At 41.3% G+C, this 15,542-nt stretch overlaps 1 long non-coding RNA gene across 6 annotated transcripts in view; it reads left to right on the top strand.

Annotated features, from left to right (window-relative positions):
* The window catches only part of LOC115302889, a 332,633-nt gene that overhangs the window by 245,057 nt on the left and 72,034 nt on the right, over nt 1-15,542 (top strand). For 2 of the 6 annotated variants that reach the window (XR_003913689.1, XR_003913693.1), the window contains one exon: nt 3,535-3,964. The exons of 3 other annotated variants lie outside the window; for them this stretch is intronic. This is a non-coding gene — a long non-coding RNA (uncharacterized LOC115302889). Of the gene's footprint in view, nt 1-3,534; nt 3,965-15,542 lie in introns of those variants that run through there. One more of the 6 variants, XR_003913690.1, reaches the window with a different exon arrangement.

Genomic DNA, 15,542 nt, shown 5'->3' with positions numbered 1-15,542 from the left:
TCTGAGTTCCTCACCCAGAAAATAATACCTGTCCTTTCCACTTTGAGAGATGCTTTTAAAGGAGCTTTTTATGAACATAAGGGCCTCCTGGACGAGGCACTTAAAAAAAAAGTGGTGAGTACAGGAATATTTAAGGCATATTTAATTTTTTCACGATGAGTCACTGATACATTTTTAGATATGTTAAACCTTCATAGTCTTACCTTCAAAAATCACAGTCCAGTAAGATCCTAGGCTTCTTTGTGTCTGAATTATAACAAATAAAAGAACTCCGATCTTCTGTACTTGTTAGGAAATGCAACTTCCTTGAAAGTCTTGTCTTGGTGGGTATTCTGGCTCAACCCAGTCTGGTTAGATTAAAAAGAATTTTAATATGACCTTCTTCTGTGTTTTATATTGGCCAATATGTTTCATGCCTCATTTGCTCTCAAATTCATATTTTTATTCATCAGAGTATTTGTTCTGCCTCTGTGCGTGTGTATGTGGCCTCACTACACAACCACTAAAAACCTTTGCGCTTTAAACACTGGCCAGATGATAGGATATTTATTTTCTATTTTGCCAAGTTACATGATTTCTATTCATTATTTTAAAACCAAAAGAGCAAAGGAGAAAACAGTAAAGAATTTTGCCTCAGATGAGTGGCCTCTGGCATGCCTAAGATGGTGAGGGTCAGTTTCTGCTCCATGAATGCCTTTTAATTACATGCAGCGTCAATTGGGGTGGCTGTCTCTGACCTAGAGCCTCAGACCTGTTGTCATGCGCTCTGATGGGTGCCATCCACCAGTGTCCATCCTTCATGTGAGTCCATAATTCTGACTTGCCCTCCCAGCAGGCAAGGGGGCTGGGGCCAGGCTGGCTTTCTTGCAATTACTGAACAGCAAGAGCCCATAATTATAAACTTTCTAAGCAGGATCCGTTCCCCTTTTAGCAAGTGGAGAGCTCATCTCTCCCTCTTCTTGTCAATTTCATACCTACAGTAACACCTCTTTGGGTTGGGGAATTTTATCAGTTTTATGGGCAATCTCTTGCATAGACTATTCTTAAACTGCCATAAATCTTTAAAAAAATGTTAATCTTAAGAGTAGATTATTAAGTTAATCACAGTTCCCTTATTTATTCTTTTATTCCCCATTCTGATTCCCTAGCATGCCTTCACAGGTAACCATTTCATTGTGTTTATACCATGTGTGTGTTTGTATGTGTGTATGAGATCATATTTTTGTAAATGACCATGAGCTTTTATCATTGATTTTTTTTCCTTCTTCTGCACACAATCGTCTCAGGAGCTTTCAGTTCACCATGGATGTGTTCTGTTTTGGGGCAAGTGAATAATATGTGTATGTGCATGTGCATGTGCATGTGCGTGTGCGTGTGTGTGTGTATGTGTGTGTATCTGACATTGTCACCTGGAAATGTGGTCACAGTTCTTAGAAATTCTTTCTCAGTAAGTCTTTCTTTTACTCACATCTCTTGAGAACTCACCTACCTGATAGGATCTTAGCCTTTGAAAGGTACTTCCTGTGATTATCTCTTCATTGAGGAGGAGGGGATTGATGCCAAGATGTGATGGAAACGAGAGGTAGAGGGAACCAAGTGATGACAGATGGTTGGTAGATGGGACACCTAGTCTGACATTAGGTCAGTCACTAGGTATGAATGCTTGAGAAATTTTTATAAACCACCAAAGCCGTAGGTTTTTTGTTTGTAAAATGGACTTAGCATCTGTGTTATAATGTTGAATTACAGTTAAATGAAATAACATATTGAGAAGTACCCCTCAATGCCTGGCATATATGAAGCATCTAATAGGTTCAGAACCAGAACATCTTTCTTGAAGAATTTGAAGTTTCCTGATGAATTTATGTAGTGGGGAAGAACCTCTTACCGAGAGGACAGGAAAATAAATGTGTGAATTGCTACAAGGGGCTCATTGTATTTGCCTAAAGAGGAAGGCACAGGTGCAGGGACCAGCCAGTTCACAGAGGTGAAACAACATTTAGATATCTATACATTTTTAATTTTATTGATTGATTAATTGGTTGAGAGAGAAAGAGAGAGAGAGAGAGAGAGAGAGAGAGAGAGAGAGAGAGAGAGAATCTTAAGCAGGCTCCATGCTCAGCGTGGGGCCAGACATGGGACTCAATCCCACGACCCTGGGATCATGACCTGAGCCAAAATCAAAAGTTGGATGCTCAACTGACTGAGCCACCCAGCACTCCAAGATCCCTGTATATTTTTAATATATTGCTCTCTATTTCTCAGTTGTGAATACAGTGGCTATCTCTGAACTGGGAATTGGGAGCTTGACTTTTAAGACTCAGCTATGAGCCTTAGTTTCTTCACTAGTCAGAAAGTGGAGAGGTCAGCAATTCTTCACTGCATGCTACAGGCCCCAGACTGTGGAACAACAGCACCGCCAGGTATTTTTTTGCCAGCCTGTCTCCCCATTCAACATACTCCTTGGGGGAAGTGCCCAGATCTCCAAAGTCCCTTCTGGAGCTGGCTTTTGGTGGGTCCATGTTAGTGTCCCAGAGTGGGTAAGTAAGCCTTGTTGTGTTGGTAGGAATAAACGGTCATTACATTTATTCAGTTCCAAATTACCATCATGAGAGAGCACAGACTGAAAGAAGACATAGGCTGATATAACAGTGACCAGAGCAGACTGCATTCTGTCTCTGAGCCCAGCTTCGTCCTCTGCATTTGAGATAAAACCACCTACTGCACACTATTCTTGTAGGACTGAGGTGTGATGACCTTCTCTAAGGCAAAAACACAGTGCCTGACCTCATAAGTTCAATGTATTTTTTTTTAATAAGGAGATTGTTTCAGTGGTTATCAGGAGCCCAATATGACAACTTTTTTGGATAATAACACCTAGATCTACTTGCATCATAGAATATGCTGGCTTCTCTTAATGACCTGGAAAATGGTCTCAGTCTTCCCTAACCACTTACCGTGGCCTTGTACAGCTCGGTACTGAAGATCTCTCAGGCTCGATGGTACCCCTGGACTCCTTAGGGTGGGTGACAAATCGCTTGTGTATCCTCTACGACCAGAAAAGGGAATGGGATAAAGTTGGGAGAGCTTATGGGGGAGGCTATTTTAGAGCTCTGGTTTGCCACTTCCTTCCAGAAACCTTTTTGTATTTCTTTGCTAGATCAAATGCAAAATAAAGTTGTTAAATGGAACAGGAAAAGGTCTTCATCATTTTTGCACTGAAGTCCATGATATTTACCTTCAGATTTGGAGAAATGAAAAGCCGTCTCCTCAGCTGTTAATTGGGGTAGTGCTGGAGGGTCAGCTAGCAGTAGCCTTTGACATTTAGAGAACTAGCACAGATGCTTTTATCACATTAAAATTGGATTTTTGGTTTGTATTTATGTATGTAAATATCCTTTTTTCCTTCTAATTTTATTCTTTGTATTTGTGTATTTGCATTGTGCTCTGAGTACAATCACTATGATTAGCAATATTTATTTAAAATTAGGAAATACTTATTTTGCTGTGATTTCATCTCTCCCCTGTTTTCAGATGCAGTAAAGTCAAATGCCGTAAGAAAGAGATTAAACCCAGCAGCCCACTCATTTGAGTAAGACTGTCCTTCCTATTACTGCCTCAGAAGGGAAACTTCTCACTTACTAGGGTTTGTCTCTCTCCCCGCCCATTCCTTCGCCTGGGTTAAGGAGGACAGCTGTCACTAACACCTGGAAATCTCCAGAAACCCCCATCATGGAAGGAGTGAGTCTTCTCTCTCTCGTCCACCCATTCTGATAGTGAAATTCAAGGAAATTCTTGCTTCAACAGTGGGAACATCTTGGCTTCCTGGAGACCTTCCCGGGGTCAGATGATGATGCACATTAGGTCTTATCTGGGTGACAAGATGAGTTGAACTATTCACGGGACAGCTCTTGGATGGCTTCGTAATCGCTTATGGCTCTCCATATTCGAAAATTAAAAAAAATAAAAGGAATTTCTTTTTAGGTTGAACGTTTCTATTCTTGCAAAGTATATTTCTGCTTCTGGCTTCCATTACCAGCAGGCTTTAATGTGGAATGTCCACAGAGCACCTGGAACATGAATGCAGCCTCCTCCGGTGACTGGGGCTTCCGCAGGGCCCTCTGTGGTCTCTTGGAGACCTGGGTACAGGGTTTCCTTTGGGGGAATGATTAGGTATGTCATTTAATCAATTTGGGTTGCTAGCCTAGGGTTGTTAAAAAGTAGATGTTGATCATGGGAGTAATTATTAAGAGCTACATACCCCAAATGATTTACAATCTAAGATCTGAAGGAAAATATTCATTCTCACACGTCAGGTCTCCTTCCCCACTCCCGTCCCAAATGTGCTACCTGTAATGAATGCACCTTTGAGCACCTCACCTGCCGAGAGAGGTTGTTCTGGCGCCAGTCCTATGAGATCTCTCTAGAGACCAATAGGTGTGGCAGGCCCCATGCACTAAATCCACGCCAACGGCCATCCCCTCCCTTCCCCAGCTCACATTTTACAATGCTCAGTCTGAAATGACCTTTAAAAAGCCAGATAATATTTTATTTACCTTTTTTCTCCCATTTACTGTTAAATGTTAATGAAGGTAAGAGATTCAAATTCCTACTAATAAAACACTTTAATTGACTCCAGTGTAACCATAACTGTAAATTGGCTACTTTGTATGAACGACCTTAGAGCTTCCCTGCCCCCAACTCTGCCGCCTGTGCAAGTTTGGAAGTTGGCAGCAAACATTTTCTTTGTTCTCCTTGAGCTTCGCATGTAGCCTGGAGGGCCCTCTGCATCCAGGAGAGATTTCAGATCTCTCCTCTCAACAGAATTCACTGCCCTTCACTCCTCCCACAGCTTCCCTTGACATCCTTCAGATACAAGGCCTATTTTGGCACTGCCTCCTCCAAGAAGCCATATAGGATCCCTGCTTCCCTCTCTTCTACTTCCAAATGGCCACAGTATTTTAGGACTTCTCCTGTGACACTTCTCACCTTGCCTTTTGTTTTGGTAACTTCTGTAGCTACGTTCTGTTCTGAGTCAGAAACCCTGTGCATGGTTAGTGTTCAGTAAGTGTCTTTTTCCATTAACTGGGCTAGTGAGAAGAAGAAAAAAATAGGTTTCACTGGCTTACACCATACCCATTCTCTGGGGCATTCCTAAAACCTTTGCTAAATGCTCTTTGTCTGGATTTCTTAGGCAAGACACCTCACTATTTGAACCTTTATAATAACTTGCTGCTGTAGAGGGAGAGTTTCAAAAGAGAAGGAAAGTGGCATCATCTATGCCACTATAATTTTGAAAGAGCAAAAGGAGCTTCTGTATAATCTTGTGCAAGGTGAGCTGGGATCGTCAGAGAAAATGACAGGTCAGGGTTCTCTTGCTCCAAACCACAGCTCTAGTGGCAGAGGCTGCAGACTTAGCTACTTCTGTGCTCAGTGGAGCTCTGATGAATCACAGGTCTCCTAGCTTATCAGCTGAACGGTAGTTGGGTGGGTCCATGATCTTTTTCCAGTCCAGAGCATTGCTAGTTTTAGACAGTAGGCCACCTCCCAGGCATTAGCATCTATCACCAGTGAGCTCCGAGCCGAGCTGCTCATGGAAGAGGTGGCTTCGGCCAATGACAGTGTCTGCAAGAGGCAGAAGAGCAGAGAGATTCAGACAGTGATCATTTAGTTGCTTTGTGATCTTGAGTGCGTTGTTGTACCTGTCTGTAAAACAGGGGTGATCGCACACTACCCACTTTACAGAAATATTCTGACAATTAAGTGGTTTAAGTGGAAAGCTTTTAAAACAATGTCTGGCACACAATAAATAGTAAGTGTTAGCTTTCATTACTTTTCCTAGTCTGGAAACAGAAAAGAACAATGGTAAAAAGAAAAAAACGGTGAAATACCTTCTCCTTTTCATGAAAAGAGCCCTGACCTTTAGAAAAGGGATTCCCTTCTTGTACTTGACCAGAGACTTCACCCTACCCACAGTTGCCTCCTAGGAATCTTTCTACTCCAGGCCCATTTCGAGAGCTACTTCTTGCAGATAGCCTTTCCTGATGCTCTACCTCCTCTCATCTTCCACATTTCTGCAGTGTTTTGAGTCTCTCATGGGGAAGCATTTCTAAACATGCCTGTATCTGCCTTTAGTTTGTGGAGGTCTCTTTCCAATCACATATATCATTGGGGCTCAACTAGGAATATGTCAACCTTAGAGCTAAACAAAGATGTCTTCTGCTTAGATTGGATAGTGTACCTTGTTTCTTCATTCACAGAAAAACTAATGGATGGTTGTCCTCAAGTCTAGGTTCTTCTCCCATGAACCCTGCTTATTCCATCTGTGCCTATCTTCTGTTAATGATCTATGACTGTATCCCTCAACCTTGGATCACCAGGGGGAATGTTAAGCCCGGTACTTAGCTGGAGAATATCAACACCTGTCATGGCTTGGGCTCTACCTCTGACCTGTTAAAATAAATTCTGCCTCGACACTTGTAGATTTTTTAAAGTTTCTAATGTACCACCGGTGTTGAGAACCATAGGTCTACAATGATTTTGTCTGAAAGAAAGCAGATTAAAAAGCAAATGTATATTCAGTATATTAGTGGGAAATTTTGGAAATAGGTAATTGGCTTAGTTTTAGTTCGACAAATTAATATGTCCCCATGGCTCACATTTATGTAGAAAACATTGAACAGTCCTTTTTTTGGCTTATTTCATGGCAGTTTTCTTTTGGGGTATGTCGTTTCATGGCACGCTCTGGTGTTTTACCTGCTGAAATTGCTGGACTTAATTAAGCAAATATTTCTGCCAGTCAACACTCAATGCTAGCAAAGCTTTTGAAGTCATAGACTCCTGTGAGTGTGGACTGGTGACTTTGGTTCTGTTGAGGTAGCTGTGGATGTCTTTGTTTTCACACCCTGGTTATCAGTGTACTCTATTGGCCACAAGAGGGACAAAGAGAAAGAGTTTGAATGGCTCAGCACTAACACTTCCCCACTATCGGGGAAAAGTAGAAAACACCTCTTCCTTCCAAAGTGGGAGAGCAGTAGCATGTTGATACAGCATAAGCAAACTGCAGTAACTAGGGTTTTTGTCACAAACAGTTGGACAGACAATTTTTAACCTACAGAGAAATGTTGGTGTCTGGGCCCCAAGTTAGGGCATTATCCAAACTATAAGATTCCTACTAAAATAGTCTACAATGCTCAGCAATTGTACTGGGGTCCAACACAACTGAAGTATTGTCGTAGATTCCTGTGTGATGGTTTGGGTGATTATTGGAATAAATTTAAAGAGTAAGGCTATAACTAATTTTATTAGGAATTTAAGGAACACTTTATGACCCATTCATATTTTTTCATATTTGTGGAGAAATTGTGATCATTTTCTATTAACAACTTCAACTGATACCAAGCATGTCATGCCTTTCAGTAAATATTTGTGGCCCCACAGCTAGTTATTATAAGTGAACTTCCTTCTGGCCAAGACTCAGCGTTCACCTGTTCTTGCTTCAGTGATGAGAATGAGACTCAGTCATGAGATAGGCCTGATCATTAATCCAGAAATATCTATGTACTCTCTTGTAATATGCCCATTCACATCACCAACCCAGGGCTCCAAGTCCTCCTATCTTTTAAAACTATGGAAAAGTTTGCACGGCTTTTATTGGAGAATCACTGGTGGGGGGAGTCACCTAGAGTAGGAGGATGGTGGTCTCAATGCAATTATTGCTGTAACTTGTTTGCTTTTCTCTGTGCTGTTTCTTCATTACCTCACAACGCTTTAATGCCTCTGAGAGAGAACCACCCTCCGCGAGGCGAGGAAACAAGGCCTGGGAATGCTATTGTGTGGTTTTATCTGCCTTCAATCTCCCCCTTACTACCTGTAGCTTAAACATGACAGGGACAACCCTATAAAATTAGCTTTGTGGTGAAGACAGGAAGAAAAATGTCAAGAAGCCAGCCCCTCCCCACACCCTTCTCAATCGGTGTTAATATACTCCTGCTTTTGGAGTTTTTAGCCCATTAGACAAAATGCTCTGAGGCTCTTATTGGTTTAATAAACAGACCAAACTCTTGAGGACAAAAGAGGACAAACCTGCCCACTGAAAATTATGTGACTTGGGCTCTTAAAAAGCTTGTGTTCCACTAGGTGAATAGAGAGTCCTGAACTGAATAAACTGATTGTGTCCCTCACCACCCTCTCATCCACACAGCTCTCAGGGCCTGTGCAAGCCAGGGTTTGTTGTCAGCGGCAACCCAGGGCCTGCACGCAGGACCCACCAGTGTCTAGCTAGGAAAACATTTTACAGGTTTGGTGACTTTGAGGATCAATATATCTGAGGTGAATGCTTCCTGGATTTTAGGGATATGAGGTTTTTTTTCCCAAAAGGGTTTTGCCTCCAAATATGGAAAATAGGCCCTTTGTGATGAGTGTGCTTTTCCCGGTACAAAGACTGAATTTGTAAACATCTGTTTATGAAAAAGTTGCATTTCTCAGTATCATGACATGATCTTATAAACCAATACATAAATGGATCTTTAGTGCAGATGGAAATCTTTTGCATTTGAATATAAAAATCCATCAAGAGGAGGGAGAAGGGAGAGAAAGAAATGGGTAAATAAATACAAAAACTCTTAAGAGCTTCTGGGCTGGTTTCAAGAATGCCCCACAAAATAGGTTTTCATGGTTGTATGGGGTGATGTGAACCTATTCAAGTTCCTTTCCTTTCTTTAGAATTTCTGAAGAAGCTGTTGCAAATGGCTTTGGGGGCCGTTCCTAAAATAGATTTTAGAGATGAAAAAATGAGAGAATGCATAGACAATCTGAGACAAATGATCAGCTCTGATACTGATGCTGAGATTGTAAAATGACTGCTGTGCCTTGCAAGAAATGAATATTCAGGATGCCCCTGCTGGGTGCCTTTTCCTATTTGAACCAACTACTCTTTGGGCCATGATTCACTTGTTACCAAATTAAACACTCTTTGCACACAGCAGAGCAACTGTACGAAGTTGGATTTTGAAGTGCAAACATCTTTTCTGCTCTGCCCACGGAACCTGTCACAATCTTCATCAGGCACTGAATTAAGTTTAAAATATCATCAGAGGGTGTTGATCTCTCCTGGGCCTGGAGCTGTCCTCTGTACATCCGGCATTTTTCTGTTGACACTGCGTATCACTTAGCAACGCGCCTGAAAGGCCCTATATGCATTGATTGCACACCATTGTCTTTAAGGGGTGGAAGTGTTAACTGAATAAACCCCCCGGGTGACCAGACGGTCATTCCACTCATGTTAATAATCTGTTTACATCAAAATATTTTTATTCCATTCTCTGGTCTCCTGATTTTTTTACATTTCTGGCAGAAGGAAGACTGTTAATTCCTTAGACGGTGGAGAACCCAAATCTACTTTCCTGACTCAGAGTGATGAGAGCAATTTTGTTCCTACTTCTCCTGATAAAGCATTAAATGCATTGGACAGCTAACCACAGATGATAATGCCAACTTTTATTCCATGGATTTCAGAGGATGAAGAAGTTACAAGCCTGCAGTTGCCCCCATAAAGAGAAAGTATTTGGTCCGTGAATAGTTTTGAAATAAACGGCAGGGTATGATATATGGCTGCTGAAGATCTTAAGGCTTTGAAATGGACGGCAGGCTCTGACATCATCTGAATGAAGAGGAAATATGGCCTACCCGAGGGGTGTGTTCAGAATGAATGCAGTTTCAAAGTGGAAATTCTTCCTTGAGAGGCAAGGGTAGAACACATTTCTGCATCAATAGCCATGGCTGGAGCAATAGCCTGGACTGGTGGGTCAAACAGGCATTTTACCTCAGACCTCTACCTCTGACAATGACCAATTTCAGAGACCCTCTAGCCAGGCAGCTTTTTCACAAACGTCTCAGACAATGAGATCATTTCAGCCAAGGAATTTTACATGTAGGCAAAGCCCAGACTGGTGGGTTTGATACTCCCCTCCATCAGGCCATGCAGTGGAGACAAAGTAGAAATTCGTGGCTACCTGGTCTACAACTTCTAGTTTTAAGAAATCTGTTTTTTTGCTTCATTGTGAGTTTATATCAAACAGCATCAAGCTAAAATAGGAGACTGCTCAGTCGATACATCATGAGAAATATGCCAAGAAGGCAAGCAATTTCAAAGTCAGCCCCCTAAGTATATTGCGTTGGTGTTACTTTCTGTCTTGTACATGACAGCTGTAATCTCAAATGATAGTGCCCGAAGGTTCTTTGGCAAATTTTAAAGTTTGTTCTCCCCTCAGGTCTCTTCATCAAGTAGGAAATCTATGTAAAATAACCAATTCTATTACTATTTCCCTTCTGATAAAGACCTCAGGCCTTTATACCTCGGTAGAAAAAAAGTACAACCTATGCAAGTGCAAATGCAAGACTATGTCGAGTCTCCGGCTTCCGTGTCCATGAGTGCGACAGGAGAACTCCAGCAGAAAACGTTGGGAACCGTCACGGGTATTCATGTTTGACTAAGAGGAGGTGCAAGAGCACTCCCATGGTTGGAAGGAAACGTATTTTCAAGTAATGTATGAGTTGTTAAGTGACACTCCTGTCTTCCAGGAGCCCTTTCCCCCCGCAGAACCTTTCAGCATTCTCTGTGCATGTTAATCCTGTGGCTAGCCGTCTTGGCCCTGTTCAACTGCTAAGTGATTGCTGCTTCTATAAACATTTCCCTGCTACAAGTTGGATTTTTCACAGCATTAACTTTAACTACTTGGGTGTTTGTAATGGAATAAAACTTCAAATTGATGTTTTGCCGTATTGGTAGTTAAAGAAGTGGGCCTCAAATGGAGATAGATGTGCGCCTCATTTCATGGGAAAATTGTGATCTCATGGGCCAAGTTTAAGCTGTAGACGGCTGAAGCATCACTGAGAAAATGTTAAAGAAAAAGCACACCAACAAAATCCCTACTTTTCATGTGAAGTTCCTCAGCATATTTCCAACCGCATTTCATTTAAAATTGATGTTAAGTATGCACCAAGCTTAAATCAATGGAGTAGAAAGTAGCAGGTTTTAATGCCAACATCTGCACTGACCTCACTGTGGCAGAGTTACTTTGTATGGAACCTAGGAAGTACTGTGGAAGAATTTGCTCACTGTCTTTTTCAAGATGCTTGCCACTTCCTTTACACTGAAATGCACTTAAGGATAAAGTTCCTAACTCCTGCCCAGGAATCCAAGGCTCCTTAGAAGAGGCAGATTATTTAATTGTGGTTTAGATTACCCCACAAATGGCACAGTCACTTTGAACTCACTTGAGTGGAGGGGGGTGCAGGGGCGGGGGGAGTAGTTTGTAAAATCCATCATTGTCTCACCTGACTCCTCAATTTCAAAATTTAGGCCTGGGAGCAAACCTCACTCGAATGAATGGCAGAGCCCCTTCCTAAGGAACCCATGCCTCCACATAAAACATCTTTTCTTTTTCTCAAAAATCTAGGTCTAACAATGTTAATATTAAAATAATAATAGAGAGAAAGCTGAAAGACGGGGCCCCTCTTTATAGTTACATGTTATCTGCTTAGACTAATATTGCGGTTGCCACCCACTGACATAATTTGTTTCACAGCCACAGCTTGGCAGCATGAATCAAATGTTGACATTCTAATTTCATGCACACATGGGCGTTTGGCTGAGCAGGCCTACAGCCTCCCCACCATTCTCTCTCTACCTGTGTAAATCAGGCAGACAAGACGCGCTCTCCACAGCCTGCCAGTGAGGCGCTCTCTTCTCTTGAGGGAGCTGGGCCTTGCTTCTTCTCCTCCGTGTGTTTATTTTGGGTTTTTTGCCTCCTGCTTTGCGGAATGTCCCACAAATACTCTTTTACTCCTTTTGGCAATGTGATTTTCTTTGCATCTCTCCCCCCATCTCCCTTTTGATCACAATTTGCAGAACTTTCCTTAGAATCTCAATTAGTAGGTGATTTTCCTCATTGGTTTCTGAATCGGTCACTATTGTCTCTTTGAGAAAACACCAAGCAGAGTAAGTGGTATTAAGAGGAGGCACAGTGATGACTGGAGAGAAGAGAAGTTGGTTTTCCTCTGTTATAGACTGGATTATGTACCCCCCCAAATTCAGATGTTGAAGCTCACCCCCTAGTGGGACTGTATTGGAAATAGGGCTTTTAAAGAGGCAGTAAGGTTAAATGAGTTCATCACAGTAGGTTCCTTAATCCAATAGGACTGGTGTCCTTATAGGAAGAGGGAGAGGCCCCAACAACTCACACACACAGAGAAAAGGCCGTTCAGGGACACAAAGAGAAGGTGACCATCTGCAGGCCAAGGAGAGAGGTCTCAGGAGAGAACAAACCTCCTGGCCCCTTCATCTTGTTCTTTTCGACTCAGGAACTGTGAGAAAATGATTTAATACCAGTCTGTGATCTCTTATTACGGCAGCTGAGCAAACTAATACACCCTCCCATTTAAGGACCAAACTTTTTGTGAGTGCTCTGTCATTGATCAGGTGGCTTCTAGAACTACCTGAGCCCATGGCTCCTCCAGGAGACATGGTCAGTGTACAGAGAGTTTAAGGACTCAAGAACTAGAATGAAACCAGCAGAGCCTTGCAGGGCAGCCCCTGTTTGACCTTCCACTTCTGAAGGATTAATGGCCAGCCCTTTGTGTTAGGAGAGGATGCTCTGACCACATTCAGCCTGACATGAGGGAGTGCTGTTTCCCAGTCCCCGTGACAAGTTGGCCTAAGCCAGCCCCATTCTCACATTTGATTCTTCTAGACCATGCATTAGTAGGGAGTGGGTCAGGGTTAGGGGTAAGGATGTTTCTCTTGGCTAAGGCACAGAGTAGAGCAAATGATTTGTATGAGAATGGATCGAATCTATGTCTATGGCCCAATCATCTTGTCTTTTTTTCCAGCTTTGATTCCATTGCCTCTTTCAAAGTCAGTGCTTCCTACTAATGAGATTTTTTTTCTAGTTGAGCACAAGCTCGTGCTCAGTGGGAAAATTCTTCCCAGAATGTCATTTAATCATTTGGCCATCAAAGACTTTCATCATCCTACTTGCCAGCCATGAGTTTTGTATGGAAGTACAAAAATACTTTTGTTCCCCCTTAAAGAGTTGATAATCTGTAATCTGTCCCATATAGAAATGTTGAAAACTATAATATTTTGCACCCAAGAGCAAATTATGTAATCTTGAGAAGAAGGTTTGGGACCCACCTTGAGTGCTATCTTTGGGATTCATCATTTACCTTCCATGGGCTTTAGCGTCATATAGAACAGTGGTTAATCTCTTTGGTTGGTTCCAGTTTAGTGATCTGATGATTCTTTTACTTAAAAAAATAAAATATGTCACAGAAGTCTCTGAGAGCAAAGGAATGAAAATCAGTGATGTAAATTCAGCTTCTCTCAACAAAAACATACTGAGTACCAGCTTTGTGCCAGCCATGATGATAAGTGCTGAATGCACAGAAATGAATAAAGATGTAATCCTCAATCATAGAAAACTGAGATCAAACTTCAGGGGAGGAAGAAAGTCCTGACAACAGAATCATTGTGTAGTGGCTTGTATATCTGTTTAAGGGCAAATTTTATTTACAAAACTGAACTCAGTTTATAGAAGAACATGAAGTAATTGTTACCCTGGCCCCAGGGAATAAAACTTAATGGGTACTAATTATCTGTGTATCTTGGAGGAACACATGACCTTGCTGGGTCAAGGTCATTTCCTCTTAACTAAGGAGACTGGATTATGCTTTCTAAGTTTTCAGTGCTTTCCAGTACTAACATTTTATAATTATGGGAATGTGAATTCACTAAATAAGTAATATTCTCAAGAATCCCCAAAGGTAGAAAAAATTTACTAATTGCCTGGGAAGCATGTTTTCTCCTCACATTTCTATCATAACAAGGTATGATATTGTCTTCATGTTACCAAGACTTATGAATCAATAGAAAAATATCAAAAAGAATAATCTGTGTGAGTGGCAATAACCAAAGCTGTGTAAAGGATTTTGTTACCGATGGGTTCTCCCTTTACAACCACTGCAGCTGTTTTCCTTTGCCTTTTAGTTATTTGAAACTGTATTCTGGGGTCACCTCGCTGGCCCAGTCCCTAGAGCAGAGGACTCCTGATCTTGGGGTTGTAAGTTTGGGCACTTGTTGGGTGTAGAGATTACTCGTAAAAAAAAAACTGTATTCCAAATTACCTGTTGGTGTGGCACTGCCTTAGTCATCCTCTTAAAGTGTGCCTGCATGCTTCCTCGGCATGGACACAGGCTTACCAGATTGAACCCAAGTGTCCCAAGCTGTGATCCAAGGCAACAAGCCTTGTGTTCTTCCTTTCTGATTTAGGATTGTTAGTCCTAACTAGGAATCTGACCTCATCAGACCAGGGCCTCTCCATATCCATACTCCATCACTCCAAACTTTTTTCAGCCTCAGTTTCTCCCTCCTCCCTACACTTCTTTGGAGGCCCAGATTTCAGATTCTATCTCCTTCTTGAATACTTGTCCCATACTTAATTACACACAAGTTTTTTTCCTCTTTTTTACTCAATCCAACATTCCTTTATATAATTTAGCTGCCTTCAAATGCTTCTCTTACTTTTCTGTGAACCATCTGGATTTTTTTCTGTCAGTTCTAATGAACAGAGTCTTCCAACAGAAACACCATGCCTTCCATGTTTTTTGTATCTCCCATTATGTATGGCAAATTACTCAATAAATGTTTATAAAAATCAATTGAGAAAATCTGAAAATAGTCTTTTAATTGTCTACCTGAATTTCAACAGTGTTTTTTCATTTCTATAACGATGGTGGAGGCATGGGGACTAGCACGAACCTGGAATTTTGAGTCTAATAGATCCATGTCCAAATCTAAGACCTGCTGATTTACTCTGCTAGTCATGAAGCATTTATTGAGCAACGACTATGTGGGAGCTATGGGGCTAGATGATGGATCAAGAGATAAATAGAATATAGTCCTTGCACTTAAGAAGTTCAGTGTCTAGGGGTGTTTGGGTAGCCCGATTGGGTAAGTATCCGACTCTTGATCTTGGCGCTGGTCTTGATCTCAGGTTGTGAGTTCAAGCCTCACATTAGGCTGTGTGCTGGGGGTCAAGCCTACTTTAAAAAAAAGTTCAGAGTCTAGAACTGTATTACTTGATTTCTCTGAGATTTGATTTCGTCAACTGAAAATGAGAATGTTAACTATTTCACTGAATTTTAGGTACTCCAATAATTAGTTTCCTCTTCTTCCCTTTTCCTTATTTCTTAAGGGCCTTAAACTAAGAAATTAATTCCTTAATAGCTGTATAATTTATTCTTTAAATGACCCTATTGTGTTTTCATTTTATTCTAAAATTAGCCATTAATTTGAATTCATTTACATTTTAGATCATATATGACAATATAAATAAAGGAATCCAGGCACTGATTATGAGATTGGCATTAGTCTCACTTGTTAGTGATTAGATCACACCTTTGTACATTTTTATCTTTTTACATTATTGCATTGGAGGTGCGGCCTCAAATAACCTTTAAAGTTCAAGGAAACAAAAAATTAT

The sequence above is a fragment of the Suricata suricatta genome, chromosome 9 (assembly GCF_006229205.1).
Source record: "Suricata suricatta isolate VVHF042 chromosome 9, meerkat_22Aug2017_6uvM2_HiC, whole genome shotgun sequence".
Lineage (NCBI taxonomy): Eukaryota > Metazoa > Chordata > Mammalia > Carnivora > Herpestidae > Suricata > Suricata suricatta.
The sequence above is the reverse complement of the archived record's forward strand: the minus strand, read 5'-3'. Positions and strand labels throughout refer to the sequence as shown.